Source organism: Bolinopsis microptera, chromosome 13, assembly GCF_026151205.1.
Source record: "Bolinopsis microptera isolate Bmic1 chromosome 13, MBARI_Bmic_1.0, whole genome shotgun sequence".
NCBI classification, from domain to species: Eukaryota; Metazoa; Ctenophora; class Tentaculata; order Lobata; family Bolinopsidae; genus Bolinopsis; species Bolinopsis microptera.
In genome coordinates, this window is record NC_087084.1 from 12,950,810 (window position 1) to 12,973,710 (window position 22,901).

The window sequence follows — 22,901 nt, forward strand, 5'->3', positions numbered from 1 at the left end:
TTGGCGCGCGATATCTCAAAAACGCAAGGTCAAATTTCGGTCCGGTTTTTTTCTTCTTGTTCGTCTCCAGCAGCTCTGATCAAATATGTGAAAACTGGAAAAACGAATTTTACCCCCCCCCCTCTGGCCTTAAAGCCATCGGATCAACAGAAATTGAAATCTTTACACCCCGACAAGGAACAGAAACTTCTAAATGAAAAGAGGAGAGAGTTTGTGGATAATCAAGACGTCTGGATTCAAGCTACTAACGATAAGACTTGGGAGAAAGCTAAGATATTACAGAGAGTTGGTACGTCGAATGTATACGATGTGGTATACAGAAACCGAGTGATCCAGAAACACGCTGATTCGATAAAAGAGAGAGTAAAAGATGTGTTAAGAAGATCTACAACTGTACCGGACAATGATCACCAGGTTAGAGTTGTGCCGTTTGTACCTGTTGTGGAACCTGTGTTATCTGAGATTGCTGGACCAGTAGTAAGTCCATTGGTTGTGAGTACACCTGAATCTGTGATAACAGCTGAACCAGTTTTTAGAGAACCTGATATTTTAACCGATAGTTTACCTAGTAGAAGTTCTGATATTTCGAATAGAGAGAATGTAAACAGTACACCAGTTAATGTTGATAATCGTAATGTGACAGATGATATTATACCGTTACGTGTTAGTCTTCGATCTAAGCCGAAAGTTGATTATAAGTTACTTGCTGGTTTCAAGAAAACAGCATGATGAACTTAAGAGTTGTTTTTAAAATATTTAGTCCAGTATGATAATTGTTCACTGGCAGTGAAATAATTGTTTTTGATGATTTGGTATTTACTTTATGTTGAGCGCGGAATTATTTTCAGAATACAGACTAGCCAGTTAGTAATCTTTTGTACGTGCGCGGCTTATTTTAATATATAATTTAACACGAGGTATATAATTTAATCTTTGTTGTTTATGTCAAGTGGTTTGAAAATAGAAGGGGAGGTGTTATATATGGTAATTTATTATGTATTATTATGTAACTTATTTACTAATGTATATATTCCTTAGTCTCCTATGACCATAGTTGGTACAAGAATCAGTGGGTTTCATTTGTCAGATACAGTATATAAAACAAGTGTAGTGGCCGTAATTTCATAACTTTCGGATACGGCCATACTCGGTTGAATACACCCCATCTCGTTCGATCTGGGAAGTTAAGCAACTGCAGGCCGGGTTAGTACTTGGATGGGTGACCGCCTGGGAATTCCCGGTGCCGTATCCTTTTGCAAATGATTTGTTAATTTCCTCATTTTTTGAGAGGGTGACCCTTTTTTAGGCAACGTGACCCCTAAAATGGCCCCCCCATTTCATCTGAATGGCCGGCCAAACTTGAGGAGAGGTCGGAACAGTGTCAAGAGCACTGTGATGTAGTGTGGGCAGCATCGAGCTGCATCTCCAACACGTCCAATTACATCCCTTTTAAGGTGGCTAATGGGAAAGCCATTATGGGCAACATGAGATGGTCAGGTGACCACTTTGGCGTTAAATCATGCTATCTTGTGACCTCACGTGTCTCATTACTTGCCGCTCTGGAGGGTAGCAAGGAAATATTCTACAGATCCGAGCAAGGAAAGAGCTAGGTTGACATATAACCAGGCCTGGGACCACTCAATGGGCAGTTTTAATACTTTCAACACTACTATCTAACAAATAATTTGAGGTAAGATTAAGTTCCAATGTGTAACTGGTTCTCTCCGGAGACCAGACCTAACATCTTTTGGTAAGCCTTCCACAAGGAGGGCTCTAATAAACGATTCAATAATAAAGATAAACAGAGTTCCCGGTGTTGTATCCCGACAGCCAGCTCCGAGTCATGTCCTCTTAGCATGGTTTTGTGATCACAACCAAAAAGTAGCCAGCAATGTTGTTACAATCAAAGTGCTAATCGCCAGCCATAAAACTAATATTTGCAGGAACTGAGGAATTAATTATTAAATGTAGTGGCCGTAATTTCATAACTTTCGGATACGGCCATTCTCGGTTGAATACACCCCATCTCGTCCGATCTGAGAAGTTAAGCAACTGCAGGCCGGGTTAGTACTTGGATGGGTGACCGCCTGGGAATTCCCGGTGCGGATCCTTTTGCAAATGATTTGTTAATTTCCTCATTTTTTGATGCGGCCTCAATGAAGGTGGGCGCCAAAACGTCAGAATATGGTTATTGGTTACCGAATAGTTTGATTAATACTAATAACTAGGGCCTAATATTCGGCATTTGATAATAGAATACCGGAATTTCAAGTAAAATGTAAGTTCTTACCGCTATTATTCTTAGAATTGGAAACGTCTGAGGTCTGACAAGCTATACTCCTATTCGCCTGGAATTATCAAACATTGCTACTACTACTATTAAAGAGTTAGTAGTAGTAGTAAACAGTTAGGTGAAAATTGAGAATTGAGATACTGTGTTATATTGTGTGGGGTTAATGACCTGAAACAAACAGATGTAAAAAGCCAAAACGATATTGATATAATCTACAACCATCTAGTTTCAAAAATTGCCCAGATTCAATCTATTAATCCGGGTGTGCATGTATATGTTTGTCCAACAATTCCTTCTAAACGTGCTGATTTAAATAGAAAGCTTATATACTTTAACAGTTTGATTCGATGTAGGCTGCTCCCGTCCAATTTTGGTGTCAGTTATGTGGATGGATTTGATGAGTTCTGTGATAGGGATGGTCTCCTTGACCGCTCTCTCTCTCGCGACCTCAACAAATACCAAAAACCGGACTTCCTTCACCTCAACTGGAGGGGACTAGCAAAGTTAGGTCAATTTATTCGTAACACTGTTCTTCTCAGGATTAACGGTGGTATCGACAAAAGGAAGAGGAGGTCCACAAGGGTAGACGATAGATCCTACAGGGATGCGACTGCTGGAAGAGAAACTGGTCCTGTTGTTCCTGCTGCTGCTAGTCAGGGTCACGTGGATGGTTACCAACCATGACTCCCCTCATTAAGGAGGTATGTCCTGTCTGTTCTAAGAACATAGTCATCGGCCAAACAATAGTTGAATGTTTTCACTGTGACTGCATAATGCACCATAAATGCTATCGCAAATCAAATCCAAATAGCCAATCTAATGAGTTTTACTGTACTCGTTGTATCCATTTAGACAAGGTTAAATACAACCCATTTAAACTACTCACTGACAATGACGACGACGACAACAACCTAGACGAATACACAACCAAAATCTCAAATACTTTAAATGATTGTAACTCATACACTGCATCTGACCTTACAAATATTCTCTGCAACCAAGTAAAGAAACAATCATCTATTCTCTTTCAAAATATTGATGGAAATAAATCAAATTTTGACAACCTTGCCATTGAAACCTGTAGGTACAAAACAAAATTCTCCGTAATAGCCCTAGCTGAAACCAACACTGGAAAAGAATTAAGCAATCTATTTCAGCTCGACGGTTATAATAGTTACTATCAGGACACAGCACCTAACAAACAAAAGGGCACTGGAGTAGCCCTTTATGTTGACGATAAATTAAATGCTACTGTAATTGAGAATATATCACAAGTCACAGAACATCTAGAAATACTTGTCTTATCATTAAGTAACGAAGATCAACCTGTTAATGTAGGTGTTTTGTATCGTCCACCAAGTGGCTGTATTTCCCAAGCTCTAGTTGAACTTTCTAACCTTCTTGATCACATGCCGAAGTTTAGCTATCTAGCTGGAGACTTTAATATCGATCTTCATGATAAAGATAACAAAAATGTTCAAAAATATGAAGAAATATTATTCAGTAAAGGATTTTGTCCGTTAATATCGATTGTTACCCACGAAAAACCAGGCTGTAAAGCATCCTGCATAGACAACATTATTACTAACGATATTGAGAATGTGATTACTTCAGGCACCCTAAAAGAACGAATAACTCATCACTCACCTATTTTTAACACATTTAACTGGAATGTTGAAGTCAACTCTGAAAAAACTTCTTTTAAACAATATTACGACTTCTGTCAATCAAATGTTAACGGCTTCCTAGTGGATCTTGAAGATGAGCTTAAAACTAAAACAATCCATAACTTTACTGAATTCCATGACACTTACAAAAACTGCGTCGAAAAATCGTTTAAACTAGAGACCCCGAAAACGTATAAGAGAACTGTTCAGGTTAACCCTTGGATAACTCCCGGTCTCATTTGCTCAATTAATAATCAGCATAAACTGTACGAAAATTGGGTTGAGATAAGAAATAGAAAATGTAAACTCGGGGAAACTGATAACAAGGGCGGCATTTGCCAGTGCCCTGAATGCTCACTAAAACGTAGTCGCTACCTTATCTACAAAGAATACAGAAAAGTCCTAAAGAAAACACGTCAAACTGTGAAAACAGAATACTTCTCTGGTAAATTTGCTGAAAATAGCGGTGATAGTAAAAAGACCTGGGAACTAATAAATCGTATAAGAGGTAAACGGCGGCGTGAAATAAAGCCGCTGTTCACCATAGACAACGTTAAGATAACAAATAGAAGTATCATAGCAAACGAATTCAATAAATATTTTGTATCATTAGCCTCTGACCTAAATACCGCTTACAATGATCTTGGACAAATTAACATAAACAGTATACCTAGTTTCTATGATTATCTACCGCTTTCAAACACTTCCAGCATTTACATGCATGACTGCACAACAGACGAGGTTAGCAAAATCATATCTGAACTTAAAAATGGCAAGGCAAGTGACATACCGATTCATGTAATTAAGCAGTCCTCTAAAATAGTTACTCCTTTACTCACTGTACTGTATAACGAATGTATGAAAGATGGCATATTTCCAGATGACCTTAAAGTTGGAAGGATTAGTCCCATTTACAAGAAAGATAACCAGGAACTCCTTGAAAACTATAGACCTGTATCAACGCTAGCTGTGTTTGGTAAAATATTTGAAAAGATTATATTCAATAGATTATACAGCTTCTTTCATTCACAGAACTCCTTATATGAAAACCAGTACGGATTCCGTAAAAATCACTCGACCAGTTATGCCCTAAATTACTCAGTGAACCACGTAGAATCTTGCCTCAAGAAAAAACAACACGTTCTTGGAATATTTATTGATCTTAGTAAAGCCTTTGATACAATATCACATGAAAAGTTACTGCATAAGTTAGAAAATTATGGAATCCGTGGAAATGCAAATAACCTTATAGCAAGTTACCTGTCGAACAGATACCAGTATGTCTCAGTATTAGGTGAAGAATCCGAGAAACTTCCAGTAGTCTATGGAGTGCCGCAGGGGAGCTGTCTTGGTCCCTTACTTTTTATTATTTATATTAATGACATCCGTAACTCATCAATTATAGGAAAGTTTATACTATTTGCCGACGACACTAACATATTTATAGAAGACACATGTGTCAAAAGACTATACGAAAAAGGAAATGAAGTTCTATCATTTGTGTACAAGTATATGAAACTAAACTTATTACATATTAACATTAAGAAATGTTGTTTTATTCATTTAAACCCTCACGGGCCAAAGAGGAAGTAGAAAATGACGAGAACATACTAACTTTAAATAATGTAGTTATTAATACTTTCAACACTACTATATAACAAATAATTTGAGTGTTCAGGAATGGTATGTTACAACTCCCCCGAAGGGGCGTACTAAGCTAAGGGTCATCTACACTCTATTAGGGTCATCTACACTTTACTAGGGTCATCAACTCTGAAGTCCTAATCCCCTCCAAAACAAAACACTTAACGGGAGCCGACCCCAAGTCGGATCTATTTGGTCAGTATTACTTATATTTGATTTGAGAATGGCGACAAATAGGAAGAATTCAGGTACTCCTAAAACATCTAATAGCTTGTCTCGCAACATTTTAGCTGAATCTACAGTGGACAATGAAGATCAGGAAAACAGGAAACATAGGGACAAGAAGAAATGTCCATGTCAACGCTCTTTTAACGGTAAAGTTTACCTCATTGACTGTTCTAAGTGTCATCAAGAGTGGCATGTGGACTGCCTGTCTATGAAGGGTATAACGAGGTCAGCTATCAACTCCATGGTAGAATGGCTGTGCCCATACTGCTTCGTGGCACCAGTATCAACACTGAAGAAACAGAGAGGTGAATTTTGTTACAGCTGCAGGAACACAAGGGCTTTGCAACAGGCCAACTCAGATTTTGAAGCATCTACAGCTGTTAAGAATCTCGAAACTGTCAGTGCACTCGTGGCATCAGCAAGCTCAGCAGGCTCAGCTCTTGAAAAATTTGACTTCGAACAGTTCTCTAGGAACCTTGACACTCTCTCCCAGTTCGACGTTCACCTTCAACACCTGCTTCTTAAAGAGAACTCCCTTAATGGGCTAAATAATGAAATAAAGCTTCAGGACAAATCATTAGAATCAATCAATACTAATATTGCCGAACTTCAGAAGGACCTGAAACTTCTGTCATCCAGACCATCTACAGAACCATCCTCACCCTCAGCTTCATCTGAGCAGTTTCTGAAGGACATCTCTGAACAGCTCACTGTACTCTGTGCCAATGAGCACACTGCAGCTGCAGGCATAAGTGAATTGAAACAATCCTTAGACTCATTACAGCCATTGCATAATCCTGGCCCCTGCATTCCTCCCACCCCATTGCATCCAGGACCTCCTACTCAGCACCTTCGTTCTCCAGTCCCTACAGTCCCTGTGCAGCTACCCAATCATGAGCAGAAACCTGTGGAAATGTTCAAAGATGACTACATTGATCAGCAAACAGCAAATGATTTAGGAGAACTTTTTGTTAAGGACAGCAGTCACTTCAAAGTTGAGAACGACCGCTCCTGCCTAACATATGGGGAAAGGTATGATTACCCAGGTTCCAAGTCATCTGAAAAGCCACAGGCAATACCATCGGTTCTCAAGGAACTCATTGACAAAATCAATAATGAGTTCTGCCAGGGTGATCTACCTCAGATCAACAGCTGCTTAGTAAATCGGTTTGAAGGAACAGACAGCAAGCTACCTAGACACTCTGATGACGAGGCTACCATCCATCCAGAGTCTAAAATATTTACTGTCTCGCTTGGTTCTGCATGTCAGGTTTCTTTCTCTGACTCTCACACAGGCACTGATAAGCACAAGCAGCAATGTGACCCACGGTCCTTGTATGTTATGACACGTCATAGCCAAGCACTGTTCGACCATCGTATTGATGCAGGTGATATAGAAGGGCTACGTTACAGCATCACACTTAGATCCGTGAATTCGTTGAACAGAAATGCCACATGCATCATCGGGGATTCAAACACTGGAGGCTTGAAATTTGGTACTGATCCTGCTAAGTCATTCGGCAAGTGGTTACCTGGCAAACGCATCTTCGCTCCGGTCATTGATAATATAGATCCTTATGTCACGTTGGGGTATAGAAACTGTGTAATATTGTGCGGGGTCAACGACCTCAAAAACGAAGACGTCAAGAACCAACATGACATTGAAATTATTTATAACGCATTAGCTTCAAAGATTGCACAGATACAATCTGTCAATCCGTGTATACATGTTTTTGTTTGTCCAGCAATTCCCTCTAAACGTGCTGACTTAAATAGAAAACTTATATATTTTAACAGTTTGATTCGACGTAGGCTGCTCCCGTCCAATTTTGGTGTCAGTTATGTGGATGGATTTGATGAGTTCTGTGATAGAGATGGTCTACTTGACCGCTCTCTCTCTCGCGACCTCAACAAACACCAAAAACCAGACTTCCTTCACCTCAACTGGAGGGGACTAGCAAAGTTAGGTCAATTTATTCGTAACACTGTTCTTCTCAGGATTAACGGTGGTATCGACAAAAGGAAGAGGAGGTCCACAAAGGTAGACAGTAGATCCTTCAGGGATGTGACTGCTGGAAGAGAAACTGGTCCTGTTGTTCCTGCTGCTGCTAGTCAGGGTCACGTGGATGGCTACCAACCACATGACTCCCCTCATTAAGGAGGTATGTCTTGTCTGTTCTAAGAACATAGTCATCGGCCAAACAATAGTTGAATGTTTCCACTGTGACTGCATAATGCACCATAAATGCTATCGCAAATCCAATACAAATAGCCAATCTAATGAGTTTTACTGTACTCGTTGTATCCATTTAGACAAGGTTAAATACAACCCATTTAAACTACTCACTGACAATGACAACGACGACAACAACCTAGACGAATACACAACCAAAATCTCGAATACTTTAAATAATTGTAACTCATACACTGCATCTGACCTTACCAATATTCTCTGCAACCAAGTAAAGAAACAATCATCTATTCTCTTTCAAAATATTGATGGAAATAAATCAAATTTTGACAACCTTGCCATTGAAACCTGTAGGTACAAAACAAAATTCTCCGTAATAGGCCTAGCTGAAACCAACACTGGGAAAGAATTAAGCAACCTATTTCAGCTCGACGGTTATAATAGTTACTATCAGGACACAGCACCTAACAAACAAAAGGGCACTGGAGTAGCCCTTTATGTTGACGATAGATTAAATGCTACAGTAATTGAAAATATATCACAAGTCACAGAAAATCTAGAAATACTTGTCTTATCATTAAGTAACGAAGATCAACCTGTTAATGTAGGTGTTTTGTATCGTCCACCAAGTGGCTGTATTTCCCAAGCTCTAGTTGAACTTTCTAACCTTCTTGATCACATGCCGAAGTTTAGTTATCTAGCTGGAGACTTTAATATCGATCTTCATGATAAAGATAACAAAAATGTACAAAAATATGAAGAAATATTGTTCAGTAAAGGATTTTGTCCGTTAATATCTATTGCTACTCACGAAAAACCAGGCTGTAAAGCATCTTGCATAGACAACATAATTACCAACGACATTGAGAATGTTATTACTTCAGGCACCCTAAAAGAACGAATAACTCACCACTCGCCTATTTTTAACATATTTAACTGGAATGTTGAAGTCAACTCTGGAAAAACTTCTATTAAACAGTATTACGATTTCTGTCAATCAAATGTTAACGGCTTCCTAGTGGATCTTGAAGATGAGCTTAAAACTAAAATAATCCATAACTTTACTGAATTCCATGACACTTACAAAAACTGCATCGAAAAATCGTTTAAACTAGAAACCCCGAAAACCTCTAAGAGAACTGTTAAGGTTAACCCTTGGATAACTCCCGGTCTCATTTGCTCAATTAATAATCAGCATAAACTGTACGAAAATTGGGTTGAGATAAGAAATAGAAAATGTAAACTCGGGGAAACTGATAACAAGGGCGGGATTTGCCAGTGCCCTGAATGCTCACTAAAACGTAGTCGCTACCTTATCTACAAAGAATACAGAAAAGTCCTAAAGAAAACACGTCAAACAGTGAAAACAGATTACTTCTCTGGTAAATTTGCAGAAAATAGCGGGAATAGTAAAAAGACCTGGGAACTAATTAATAGTATAAGAGGAAAACGGCGGCGTGAAATAAAGTCGCTGTTCACCATAGACAACGTTAAGATAACGAACAGGAGGATCATAGCAAACGAATTCAATAAGTATTTCGTATCATTGGCCTCTGACCTAAATACTGCTTACAATGAACTTGGTCAAATGAACATAAACAATCTACCTAGTTTCTATGACTATTTACCGCTCTCAAACACCTCCAGCATTTACATGCATGACTGCACAACAGACGAGGTTAGCAAAATCATATCTGAACTTAAGAACGGTAAGGCAAGTGATATTCCTATTCATGTTGTAAAACAGTCCTCAAAAATAGTCACTCCTCTACTTACTGTACTGTACAATGAATGTATGAAAGATGGCATATTCCCTGATGACCTTAAGATTGGAAGGATTAGTCCAATTTACAAGAAAGATAACCAGGAACTCCTTGAAAATTATAGACCTGTGTCGACACTTGCAGTATTTGGTAAAATATTTGAAAAAATTATATTCAACAGATTATATAGCTTCTTTCATGCACAGAATTCCTTGTATGAAAACCAGTACGGATTCCGTAAAAATCATTCGACTAGTTATGCTTTAAATTACTCAGTTAACCACATAGAATCACGTCTCAAGAAAAAACAACACGTACTTGGAATATTTATTGATCTTAGCAAAGCTTTTGATACAATCTCACATGAAAAGTTACTGCATAAGTTAGAAAATTATGGGATCCGTGGAAATGCAAACAACCTTATAGCAAGTTACCTGTCGAATAGATACCAGTATGTCTCAGTATTAGGTGAAGACTCTGAGAAACTGCCCGTTGTCTACGGAGTGCCCCAAGGGTCCTGTTTAGGTCCCCTGCTGTTTATCATCTACATAAATGACATCCGAAACTCATCAATTATAGGAACGTTTATACTATTTGCCGATGACACTAACATATTTATTGAAGAAACATGTGTCAGAAGACTGTACGAAAAGGGAAATGAAGTTTTAGCATCTGTTTATAAGTATATGAAACTAAACTTATTACATATTAACATTAAGAAATGCTGTTTTATACACTTTAGACCGTCACGTGCCAAAGAGGAAGTAGAAAATGACGAGAACATATTAACTTTGAACAATGTTGTCATTAAAAAAGTCCAAGAAGCTAAATTTCTAGGTGTCATTATCGATGATCAACTTAATTGGAAAACTCACACACGGTCACTTAACTCAAAACTTAAATGTGAAGTAGGTAAGTTATGCAGAATACGACACATTGTCCCTAAACAGTATTATAAGGATTTATACCATACTTTATTCGAATCACATTTGGGATTTGGAATATCTGTATGGGGTGGTATTAGCAACAACCGACTCGAACCTCTCTTTAAAACACAGAAAAAGTGTATAAGAATTCTATTTGGGGATAAAGAAGCTTACTTAGAAAAATTTAGAACTTGTGCCCGGACACGACCATTTGGTGAGCAAAGACTAGGTGTGGACTTTTACAAAAAAGAACACTCTAAACCCTTGTTTAAGAATCAGAAATTGTTAACTGTTCACAACCTGTATAAGTACACTTGTCTCTTAGAACTATTCAAAATTAATAAGTTAGAGGAACCATTATCACTGTACTCATCATTTAACAGGTCACCACGACGAGAGGATTATTTCATCACATCACAACCATCCTCACAATTCATCTACCAATCATCCTACATGTGGAACAGCTGTCGACAAACATCAAGTAAGATAAGTTTTAATACTCCGACAAACGGGTTTAAGAATACATTGAAAATTGCTTTACAAGAATTGCAATTCAAGCATGATACACTTGATTGGTGTGAGCTTAATTTTGCCACGAATAAGCTCAAGTTTTGATTAATGTGAGTTACTAAAATAACCACTTATCTTTCCTCATACATGCAACCACTGCACTCCAACTAAACACATTATTTACCACAGTCCACACACCATACTCCACAGATGATATATTTATATATACACACAAACACACTAGTACCGAACAATTGCACTGTAAAACATGCTCACGATACACTCAAAATTAGAAATATTCGGCTCGTATATGAAACTTAGCGACTTACACTCAGTGTACACCCAGTGTTAACCAGTATTACACACTAGTAAATTCTACGTAACGCGCGAAAACAATAATTCTGTAGCGTTTTCATTGTCACATTTCACGTCGACGGGATTAAACGCGCGCGCGCGTAACAACTTATCTTACTGCTAACTCAGCGACTAAACACACAACGACTTTGACATTTGACAGATGACTAAACAATTGTGAGTTATGACGGACTTAACTGTATGGGTCAACTACTGAAACTATATTGTTTACTATCTTATTCATTATACTGGACATGAGATGACGAAGTATCTTAAGCAGCACTTTATACCCCCACTTAGAACTTGATTAGTCACGAACAATAGAATCATCAAAAACCAATACAATAAAACATCTTGATCAATAAATGCCTAGCAGCACCAGACAGCAGCCGTGTACCTTTTTCGACTCCGTGGAGTCCCTGATGGACTTTTGTTTACTTTTGTTAATAATCGGACTAACCTTTCTTTCTCGAAACATGTATCCTATTGTAATTCATTATAGTATTAAGATGTGAAGATATATAATACTAGATATTACAACGAAATAGAGGTATACCAAATTGGCCCTTGATATGAACTATAACCGTGTTGATGGTTTTAAATTTTGTATGTTGTAAGCACTTTAGTTTGTGAAGCGTTTACTCCTCCCCCTCAGCAAGACAGCTAGATTATAGATTAATGATAATAATTGTCAAATGTCGTTATATATTATATAACAGTTATAAATGTTCAATAGTTGTAGAGCGACTTCAAGAGTAGTGGTCCACAGGGGTCCGAAAAAGCCGTACAGGCACTTGGGTCCTTATCCTTGTCACTAATCTCAATTCTATTCGGTTTACACAAAGCATGAACATTTAGACGTACACATTGACACGATATTTATTAGAAAGCAAAAAGTATAAAATAATACGTGCGTGCGCGGCTTGAGCCGCGCCGCATAAGAACGGATGCGTGCAGGGGCTGGAGTACGCTTGTATGTAAATTAATGAAATGTTGCATTGTAAATATTTAGAATTGACGATATATTTTGATCTAAAAGTAAATTTTACAAAGCTGGCTTTGGATTTAGGTAAGATTATAATTTATTTTAAAAAAAACCACGGATAATTTTAAATGTATTTCTATTTGTCGTATAATCATAAACAATTTAATCATGTTTTTAAGAATGCGCGGCTTTGGCGGCCAGTTATTGACTTATACATTAAATTAAATTTTAAATAGAAATGTGAATATATTAAAATTTAAAACTTTCAAAACGGAGGCTTATAAATATTATTATATTATGATTGTAAAATAAAGGATAAAATTTTAAATTTGTTTCACTAAAATTTGTTTCACTTAAAAGAGTTCAAGAAGCTAAATTTCTAGGCGTTATTATTGACGACCAACTTAACTGGAAATCACATACGCAGTCACTTAACTCAAAACTTAAATGCGAAGTAGGAAAGCTGTGCAGAATACGACACATTGTCCCAAAGCAGTATTATAAGGATTTATATCATACTCTATTTGAATCACATTTAGGATTTGGAATATCTGTGTGGGGTGGTATTAGCAATAACCGACTTGAACCTATCTTTAAAACACAGAAAAAGTGTATAAGAATTCTGTTTGGGGATAGAGAAGCTTACCTAGAGAAGTTTAAAACGTGTGCCCGAACACGACCTGTTGATAAGCAAAGACTGGGGGTGGACTTTTACCAAAAAGAACACTCCAAGCCCTTGTTTAAAACCCACAGGTTGTTGACGGTCCACAATCTGTACAAGTACACTTGTCTCTTAGAACTATTCAAAATTAATAAGTTAGAGGAACCATTATCACTGTACTCATCATTTAACAGGTCACCACGACGAGAGGATTATTTCATTACATCACAACCATCCTCACAATTCATCTACCAATCATCCTACATGTGGAACAGCTGTCGACAAACATCAAGTAAGATAAGTCTTAATACTCCGACAAACGGGTTTAAGAATATATTGAAAATTGCCTTACGAGAATTGCAATTCAAGCATGATACACTTGATTGGTGTGAGCTTAATTTTGCCACAAATGAGCTCAAGTTCTGATTTATGTGAGTTACTAAAATGACCATATATCTTTTCTCATACATACAACCACTGCACTCCAACCAAAAACATTACTTACACCATACTCCACAAATGATATATATATATATATACACAAACACACTAGTACCGAGCAATCGCACTGTAAAACATGCTCACGATACACTCAAAATTGGAAATATTCAACGGCTTGTATATACACTTACACTCAGTGTACACCCAGTGTTAACTAGTATTACACACTGGTAAACTCTACGTAACGCGCGAAAATAATAATTCTATGGCGTTTTCATTGTCACATCTCACGTCGACGGGATTAAACGCGCGCGCGCGTAACATCTTATCTTACTGCTATCTCAACGAATAAACACACAACGACTTTGACAATTGACCGACGACTTAACGATTGTGAGTTATGACGGACTTAACTGTATGGGTCAACTACTAAAACTGCATTGTATACTATCTTAATCATTATACTGGACATGAGATGACGAAGTATCTTGAGCAGCACTTTATACCTCCACTTAGAACTTGATTAGTCACGAACAATAGAATCATTATAAATCAATACAATAAAACATCTTGATCAATAAATGCCTAGCAGCACCAGACAGCAGCCGTGTACCTTTTTCGACTCCACGGAGTCCCTGATGGACTTTTGTTTACTTTTGTTAATAATTTGACCGCAACCTTTCTTTCTCGAAACACAAATCCTACTGTACTTCATTACAGTATTAAGATAATATAAAGCAAATCATGTGAATATATGACTACGAAATAGATCTATAGATTTGTCCATAATATTTAATACCGTATTGATGGTTTTGAATTTTGTATATTGAATTTTAATGTGAAGCGTTTACTCTTCCCCCTCGGCAATTAATTAGAAAGTTAGATTAATGACAATAATTGCCAAATGACGTAGTAGATATAAATGTTCAATGTTGTAGAGTGATTTCAAGAGTATTGGTCCACAGGGGTCCGAAAAAGCCGTACAGGCACTTGGGTCCTTATCCTTGTCACTAGTCCCAATTGGATTCACTTTACACAAAACATGAACGTTTACAATTTAGACGTACACATTGGCACGATATTTATTAGAAAGCAAACAGTATAACATAATACGTGCGTGCGCGGCTTGAGCCGCGCCGCATAACAATTTATGCGTTTAGGGGCTGGAGTACGCGTGTTTACAGATTAATGAATTGTTGCATTGTAAATATTTAAAGTTGACGATATATTATGATTTAATAGTAAATTTTTCAAAGCTGGCTTTGGACTTAGGTAAAATTATAACTTATTTATTTAAAAGACCACGGATAGTTTTAAATTTACATAGTCGTATAACTATAATCAAGTTAATCCTGTTTTCAAGAATGCGCGGCTTTGGCGGCCAATTATTGACTTGTACATATAATTGAATTTTAAATAGAAATGTGAATGTATTAAAATTTAAAACTTTCAAAACGGAGGCTTATAAATATTATTATATTATGATTGTAAAATAAAGGATAAAATTTTAAATTTGTTTCACTAAAAAATTTGTTTCACTGAATGAAAGCAGAACATTATTTTTGATACATTTATTTTCATTAATTCTTTTTCTCAAATCATTTTTTGAATATTCTAAGTCCAATATTCTGAAGCAAGCAAAATTTTATTAAAAATACAATAAATTAAGTTAATTTTAACATACACTGTTACTATCGACAGATTCCCAACTTATATCGTGCATTTCCGTCACCTCGCCCTCTTTAACCCCGGCTATCATCCTCGCCTGAATAAACAATTCTTAATAATAACAATGAAGGGCACACAATAACTAGAACCTTCTTATTTAAATCCCTTTATATAGAGACTCTAGGATATAGATTCGTTCGAGTATGTCATACTAGAACGAATCTATATGCTAGAGGGAGTAACTAGTAGGGTAACTATGGTAACTATGGTAACTATGGTAACCTCGTACAAGAGATCCAGTGTTTCTGTGTAGCAGCTCACCTCCCAGATTATATCATGTGATTCCCAGTCGGACATTGAGTGGGGACACTTCATGCCTTCCTCCTGCAACACAAATATTTCAAATACCTGCACATTCCGCAAATTATATAATTTACAGGTTCCAATATTGGAAGATTTTAGATATTTGTCCCATCTGCAGGACTCTGGGATGTTTATTAAACTAGGTAGCGGTGTGGTGCATTAATAGAGTGACAGCCTACTGATTTAGAGTTGTTTTTAAGTGAGCATAATGGGTATATTTTTGGACCTAAAGGCTGCAGTATGGCAACTTTAAAATTGGTTCTTTTAATCATTTATTAAATATCAGTTTAAAAATATATGAATCTGGAATCTGTTCACACTGTGAACCAGTCCTATAAAAATTTCAAAAACCCTCCTAAATTAAATATTAAAAACGTCTCAATAATGGAAATATTCATACAATTAAGACATTTACCAAATTATTAATATCTACCTAAGAGAAAAATACCTACCTAAGTCAATGTCTACCTGTAATACACTAAATATTAGGTTATATACATAGGTGGTGGAGTCAGCACACATTTACCAAAATTAAATTTTTTAATTGGAAGAACCTGTGGGCCGAGAAGTGAGAACACTGGATTAAATTTGTTGAAGGGGATTGTTTTCAAATGACAGCTGCATTATGTCATTATTGCTTGAGGTCCATGCTGAATCATCATAAGCATGTTGCAGATTTAGAAGTGCTGTTTTCAGGCGACTTTTAGCAAGGCTAATCTTGTAGGAGTAGTCAAAAAGCTTAAGTTTAGGTGCAACTGTGCTTCAAATTTTGGTGGATCTTGATACAAAGTCATTAGATGGGAGTTGTGAGATGAGATTGGTTTGCTGTTGCAGTGATGTTGGGCCGGGCACCTAAGTAGTTTGAGTATTTTAAAAACTTCCATAAATGTATGATATGTATATAATAAAACAACAATTCAAGAAAACAGCAATTTTATTTAGTATCAATTAAAGCAGATAAAAATATATTTCATATATATATATAACTAGCACGAACTTTAGATCAGATATCTTAGGGGACTTGGAGTAGCAAGAGATTGACTAGAAGGTATATACCTTTTACAAAGATACGTCGAGAAGAATCCAGGGTGATACAGGATCGGAGAGTGCAGACCATAAAGTTTACGCACCCACCTTTGCCTCCTATAAATTTTTGAAAGCCAGGATGTTTTGTTGCTTGAAAAGTGGTTTACAGTGCTCTAGTTGGAAGAATGTATGGTCAAGTGCCTGTTTGTCAAACTCTCTTGTTCTTGCACATGTTAGGAACTTGTTTAGGTATGCATCTTTATCACCAAAGAGGACCCGTACGCAGTGCTTCTGAGACAGCCAGATACTTGCTGTCCTAAAGAGTGCTGCATCACCCCAAACTGAGATACAATATGTAAGTTGGGATTCAAATAGTGTGTGGTAGAGGTCTTTATGGAGTTCCTTCGATACAGTGTCCCTAATTCTATTTAAGGTGGCAGAGGCATAGTTTAGTTTACGTTTAAGTGCTGTTATATGAGGCCCCCAGGAAAGCTGTTCGTCAATAACAACTCCAAGAAACTTTGTTGTTTTGCTTTGCTTTTTTTAATTGGAAAGCCATCAATAATCCAACCTTCCAATTGATAAAGTTTAAGTTGCCAAAGGTTTATAAAAATGGGTAAAAGTCTTCTGGGAGGGATGTGATGAGTGTAGACTGTAGGTGTACTGAGAGGTACCTTTACAAGATAAGATAACCTTAATTGACGATGTCAATTCATCGCAGCTCGGCGTGGCACAGTAGCGCATCTCGCCGATCTAGCCGATGTCGCTGTGAGAAGCCTCATTGAGTGCGCATCACGCTACAAAGATAACCGAACCTAGAATCTAGAACCAAACCAAACCTGCGCAAAAGTTTGAAACACGGTACTAATTACTTAATCAGAGACAGCTCAATGAATTGATATTAAATCGATAAGTTACCACTTTATGCACTGACATCTTTCAAAATTGGCGAGTTTGCCTGGATATGGGCATACTATTATTCAAAACCATTTATCATATGATATGGAGCAATTTAGATTTACCTAATTGTTTATATTGACATTTTGTTGGGGACTGGCCCGTGGTACCAGCCAATGTTTACTCAAAAAAAATATATATAATATCAATGGTAATAAGAAATTCATCCCCGTGGGGCACATGCATAAATATAAAATGTAAAGGAAATCTCAAACTATTCAATTTAGATTCTACCGGTAAAGTATGCAATGAAGGTTTATAATTTAAAGTTTTATTTTCCAATGGTTAATAGGTAAAGATAAGAAAAGTAAAACAAGACTGAGCACTTCAAAATTTGTAGAATTTGTAACTTGATTTGAAATCGCGGCGATAAAAAAGAATGTCCTATGTTGGCAGTGTAATTGATGAGATATGCGACTTTTATTGAGTGATGCATAAGTGTGTGCATATAATCTAAGATGTAGAGACAAGGTTATTATCGGCATTTTGGTTTATGTTACGCTTTGATTTTCTTAGTCCTGTTATACAATATAACATGAAATTAGGCCAATCGTCTTCGATGTTTTCATTTTGCTGATCGATGAGCATAGTTTTTATACAAGTTTTGTAAATGTTCAGGTTAAATAGACTCGGCGGGGAAGTTGCTGCAACATTATATCGGTTTATTGCTAATAATGGACCTTTAAAAAATACTGAGTTGTTGTAAGGGTGTTGACCATACTTTTCTGACCATTGTGTAGTGAGAATAGAATCCAGGTTAGTATTAAATAATGGTGCACTTTTGGGAATTGTTTTCTTGAGAGACAATGGTACTAGATTAGGAAAGTTTTTCAATTTATGCATTAAAATGAGTGCGTTCTTTACAATGATACTGTGTACTGTCAATATTTTATGTGAATAAAAGCCAGACTTGGTACTTGCTGGGGGGATACCGTCCTTGTACCAGTAATTGACGAAACCAGGTAATACTGCTCGAAGGCCAATTTTCTGTTTTACAAAAAGCGATTCAATATGAGACTTGGCAGCAAAACCCCATACAAGGCTGCAATAATTAAGGTGTGACTGCACAAAACTTTGATAAATTTGAAGACGTGCTTCGAGAGGCAGATATTTTTTAAGTTTGTACATGACTCCTATGTATCTGGACATTTTCATTTTCATGGCAGAAATATGATGGGACCAGTTTAGTTTATCATCTATTATAACTCCTAAAAAACGGGCTTCTGTTTTTCTCTCAATTGTGACACCAGAAATTGCCACATCGCGATAATTAAGATTTCTTTGTCGAGAGAAGATCATATAATTCGTTTTTTTAAGATTTAGAGCTAAACCATTATTATCTACCCATTTAACTAAAGCATCGCTAAGAGTTATTAGTTTATCGTAAACTTCATTAAGATTTTCTCCTATCAGGAAGATGTTGGCATCATCTGCGTACATAATGAAATTTGCTATATCTGATATTTGAGGTAGGTCGTTTATGTAGATTATAAAAAGTAAAGGTCCTAATATTGACCCTTGAGGCACGCCGTATAAAATTTGGTTGGTTGAAGATTTTGACGAGCCAATTGATACAAACTGTTTCCTGTTAGTGAGATATGACTTAAACCAGTTTAAGGCTTGACCCCTTATGCCGTAATGGTCCAGCTTGCGCAAGAGTATGGAATGATCCACAAGGTCGAAAGCTTTGCTGAAGTCGATTAAAAGAAGTAAAGTTACCTGCTTTTTGGACATTGAATTAAGAATGGTGTCTTTTGCGTTGAGAAGAGCATGTTCACAAGACCTACCCGGGCGAAAACCGTATTGGTTTTCACATAGTATGCTGTATTTATCTAAAAAACTTATAACTCGGTTATGCATTAGCTTTTCAAATACTTTAGAGAAAGAAGCAAGAAGAGATATTGGCCTGTAATTTTTTATGTCAGATTTAGATCCACCTTTGTGAATTGGGACCACCTTCGCTTCTTTCAAAGCCTGTGGAAAGATCCCCTGTTCAAAAGAACTGTTGACAACGTGGGCTAGTACACTAGTAAAACTGGGACAGCTGTTAGCGATTTTTAGAGGTTCAATTTTAGTGTCTAGTGTGGCTTTATTCTTAAGCAGGTTTATGACGTCCTGAATTTCTGTGGCAGTGACTGGCTTTAAGTAAATACTACTTGGAGTGGCGTTGCGAAGTGTGCTATGGGTTCCACCAGGATCAAAAGTGGTCCTACTACTAATTTCAGACTTAATTTTAGGAGCGATGTTTGAGAAGTAATCGTTAAATTTTTCTGCTACAGCTGCCGGAGTGCTGATTGAGCCGTCTTCGTCAGTCAGTTTAATTGAAGTAGGTTTAGATTTTTTCCTATTAAGAAGACTGTTTATCATTTGCCACTGCTTCTTAGAATTTTCTTTGTTTTGCTCAAAAAATTTTTTGAAGTGCTTGTTTTTAGCTTTATCGATGTGTTTATTACAAAACTTCTTCAGACGGTCATATTTACTGCGGTTACTATCAGATGGTTCCTTAACAAAATCGTAATATGACTCATTTTTACGTTCTATAGCTTCTTCGAGCCAGGGCAGCATCCATGGTTTCGGATTAACACGTTCATTTTGTCTTCGTGATTGTCTTTTTGTGGGATAGGCAGACTCGTAAATCTTATTATAAGCCGTATTTAAATTATTGAACTGTTCGTTGGCATCATTGGTATTGTTAAAAATTTCTGACCAACTTTCATCTGTAATTAAGTCTCTGAATTTTTGATTGTTGGTGTCGTTAAATCTACGTGTTTCAGTTTGAGATACATTTTGTGAGTTAGACGCAGAGCGGTAGCTGCTGGTTGGCGTGTTATCAAGATTTATTGTAGTGACTATTGCTAAGTGATCAGACATATCTGTCGTTAAGACGTTACAGCTTATTGTATCCTCAAGATTGTTTGTGTAGATGTGGTCAATAAGCGTGGCACTATGGTCCGTTAGGCGAGTTGGGCGTGATACAATTTGAATAAAACCGTAAGAGGACGCAATATCTATAATGTTCTGACATGCTTGGTTGCTGCTGTGCTTCAGTAAATCAAGGTTGAAATCTCCATGAAGCGTCATATGTTTACGGGTGTGTCTCCCTAGGTTGTGCAGCGTATTTTTGAAAATTTCTAGAAACGCTTCAGGTCTCCTAGCGGGAGAACGGTAAACATTGCCAATTATTTTCGTTCTGTTGTATCCTTTGCACTGATGGAGCTTGATAAATTGGAATTCGCCACTAGTATTAGTTGGTTCAGGGTTTGGAGTGAAAATATCAATTTTATCATAATCGACTACACGTTTGTGTACATAAGTGGCTAGCCCCCCACCTTTTCCAGATGGGCGAATTGGATCCTGGATAAATGGTTCATGAAATCCATCTAAGGTAACGTCGTTTATTCCGTTCGGTAATTTCCCTAAAGTGCAATTAGTTTCGTTAAAACACAATATATCATACTTATCATAAGTCTCAATATCATCACGTAGTTGATCTATATTCTTAATAAGGGATCTTATGTTCATAGAAAATGTTTTAAGTTGAGAGCAGGTAGATTTTTTCACGTTACGTTGTTGTTTATACTGACAACTAGTTAGGAAAGATGAAATATTGCTCCAAGTTGAATCTTGATGCTCTTCGTTGGTCATGGCGTCGCCAATAAGATTAAATCGACTATTCTGATCGTACGGATTAAATATGTCACTATTAAGTTTACTGTAGTCGTCATAGATTTCATAGTAGGTTGCGTGAAATCCAGGAATGATACTTTCACAGCAACTCGAACAGCCTAAATTATCCTTAAAACATTTGACATGGACATTACTTTGACACCATGAGCATGTGCGAATATTTCTAATAGAGTAACACCAGCCGCTGAAAATTGGCCACAGGCCTAAATATTACATATCAATCAATTACAATTCATTACATTAACATTACCAATATTAAAAATTGTTTATATTTGAAAATCAAAAATATAATCTAAAATACACAGCATCGCTCCTACTAAATCGCTCGCCCAAATTTTAAGAAAATTTTTGTGAAAAGGCCCTTAGTACTCTAGTAGCAGAGAGGAGTTGAGTGTGCACTTCGATGTACACAATTTCTGACCACACAGGGTCCTTCATTAGGTCATTCTAAACCAAAATCATCTAGGTACAAATTTGTAAATTGCCCTCAGTCGCGAATGGGGATTTTTGTATTTTGGCCCCTGAAGGTCGTAAAGGCTTCATTTTTAGCTTAAAATGACCGCAATGGGCATGTTTATATACAACTTATGAATCAATATGTGGTCTAAATGTCATATTTTTGGAAATAATCTCAAAAAATTGATTTTTTTTAATTAACACAGAAAAAAAAATTTGTAACTAAAAATCAACGTTTTCGTAGTTCCAAAACTTCTACCTCGTGTTATTTTGAACAATAGGCATCAAAATAAAGAACAAAATGAAGTCCTAATGTGGAAATATCACCCCTGGAACAAATAAAAAGCCTAAAATTTGAACTTGAATTATCTAAGAAAATGTGATAAATTATGGATCATGAAACTAATATATCTTTGATCTCGTATTGCAGATGGAATGGTCGTTCGTTTGTGGATGATGGCTGGATGTACCAGGAATTAACAGCTGATGATATCGTAATCACGCAAATGCCGAAAGCTGTTCTGTCATGAAATATCAGAAACCATTTGAAATTCGACCTGACACGTTAAGTTGAAGATTTATATGAAGACCTTTGATGTCTTTTAACCTAAAGTGGGACGGCAAACATGCATTGGTCTAAGATTGTCATGGGGGCCATTGGAAAGTGGCTAAACGCCTCAGGGATCGGAGAGGCATTTACTAACTCTGGTGTGTTTACCTTAGGAGCAGCCAAGTCAAGTGTTCTACAAGGAGGAGATTATGTTAAAGCCAAGGACGGAATGAACATCATTGCAGAAGCGAGGACTACGAACTAAAGAAGCATCTTCTTGGCCTTGAAGACATCAAGTATGACATGAACGAAGTTTTCGAGAACTTGTATAAGTCCTCTAATGTAGATGCTTTCCAAGGTGCATGGGAGCTGGCTAAGTTGACTCTCGAGAAGCTGAAATCTGCTTTTAATGAGTTTCGAAAGTCCCACAATGCAGATTAAAACTACGAGTACATATGTTTTGGACAGTGCAAGAGCATATTTAGAAATGATTCATGATTTAAACTTTCTGATTTTATTTGTATAGCTTTG

General features: G+C 36.9%; 1 protein-coding gene, 1 non-coding gene and 1 pseudogene across 2 annotated transcripts in view; all 3 read left to right on the forward strand.

The window, feature by feature from the left end:
- Positions 1-22,901, forward strand: part of LOC134824674 (Bardet-Biedl syndrome 7 protein homolog) — a 638,888-nt gene that overhangs the window by 127,850 nt on the left and 488,137 nt on the right. The gene's annotated exons all lie outside the window — the stretch shown is intronic.
- On the forward strand, positions 1,134-1,252 carry LOC134825598 (5S ribosomal RNA). Its single transcript, XR_010161578.1, has one exon. It is a non-coding gene; the product is annotated as a 5S ribosomal RNA (ribosomal RNA).
- LOC134825607 (5S ribosomal RNA) lies at positions 1,994-2,111 on the forward strand (annotated as a pseudogene).